A 1,686-nucleotide genomic window follows, 5' to 3' on the forward strand; every position below is an offset into this window, starting at 1 on the left:
CCCCTTTTAGTTTGATCTATTCTGATCACTGCTATCCTACTTCTTTTATCTCTCCCAGTCTTATCCCAGTCTTATCCCAGTCTTATTAAATACATCCTTCTTTGATCCCTCTGGAGGAGGTGACCCAATTCTTTATCAACACTTATTTTGATTTTTTGGTCATCCTGAAGTTTATATTCTTATTCTCCCCGGATTCGGCCTAATCTCCCATATTATCATAAATGAAAGAGGAAAAAAAGAAACTTTCGGATCCCTAGGAATAATCTATGCTATAATTACTATTGGATTTCTTGGATTTATTGTTTGAGCTCATCATATATTCACTATTGGCCTAGATGTAGATACCCGAGCTTACTTCACCTCTGCTACCATAATTATTGCTATCCCTACAGGAATTAAAATTTTCAGATGAATCTCTACTCTTCATGGAATAAAAATCAACTATAATCCAACTCTTTGATGGTCTATAGGATTCATTTTTTTATTCTCTAGTGGGGGATTTACAGGAATTATATTATCTAACTCATCTATTGATATCATTCTTCACGATACCTACTATGTTGTAGCTCATTTTCACTATGTTCTATCCATAGGTGCAGTATTCTCAATTATCGCAGGATTCATTCATTGATTTCCTTTAATCTCAGGTTTCTCTTTAAATAACTTTTACTTCAACATTCAATTTACTTCTATATTTATTGGAGTTAACTTAACCTTCTTCCCTCAACATTTCTTAGGTCTAAGCGGGATACCTCGACGATACCCAGATTACCCTGATTCTTTTCTATCATGAAATATTATTTCATCGATTGGCTCTTTAATTTCTACTTTAAGTCTCTCTACTCTTCTTTTTATTATCTGAGAAGCCCTTTCAAAAAAACGATCCATTATTAACATATTTTTTTTAAATTCCTCTCTCTTTAGAATGATTAAGTAAATTTCCCCCCCTCAACCACAGATTTTCAGAAAGTCCATCTATCTAACATATTATTGTTCCTATCTTCATTATAATTCATATATAAAAAAATTTACAACTTCCACTAAACTTTTCAACCTTTAATATGGCAGAATTAGTGCTTTGGACTTAAACTCCAATTATAAAGATTTTAACCTTTTATTAAAAATTAATACCTGACTAATCTCTCTTCAAAATTCTAATTCTCCAACTTATGATATAATAGTAATCATTCATGCGCTGTTCGAGCTGCGATCAACATGTTTCTTAATTCGATACTTTATATTAAATATTAATTGTAATTAGTTGATCCAATGTTTATACGAATTCCTTGGTTGTCATGTGATTATAACATCAAATCTGCTAATCTGATGGTGATTTTCCTTGACATTAAGGGAATGATATTTTAAATTTATTTGGCTGAAGATGGTTCCAAAGTGAACTGAAACATACTATATATGGAATAAAGAATCAATTTTTTTGGATTGAAGAAGTAAGATTGCGTATTAATTACCACGCTGACTCTCATTCGCCCTGTTTTTGAAGTTTTTATGTTGTTCAATTTTGGAGAGTCCCAGGTACGCTTTGCCGACTCTCAAACGATGTTGAACGTTGGGCCGACGTTGGCGAATTCACGGCAAACCGACAGTCGTTAATCGAACATGGTGCGACATCGGCCCGACGTACATTAGCCGACACTTATTCGATGACGACCTTTGGCCAATGTCTGG

At 33.6% G+C, this 1,686-nt stretch overlaps 1 pseudogene; it reads left to right on the forward strand.

Annotated features, from left to right (window-relative positions):
• The first annotated feature begins 6 nt into the window (after nucleotides 1-6).
• On the forward strand, nucleotides 7-929 carry LOC108764293 (cytochrome c oxidase subunit 1-like; annotated as a pseudogene).
• Nucleotides 930-1,686: the final 757 nt, after the last annotated feature.

The sequence above is a fragment of the Trachymyrmex cornetzi genome, unplaced genomic scaffold, assembly GCF_001594075.2.
Source record: "Trachymyrmex cornetzi isolate Tcor2-1 unplaced genomic scaffold, Tcor1.1 scaffold4103, whole genome shotgun sequence".
In the NCBI taxonomy this organism is placed as follows: domain Eukaryota; kingdom Metazoa; phylum Arthropoda; class Insecta; order Hymenoptera; family Formicidae; genus Trachymyrmex; species Trachymyrmex cornetzi.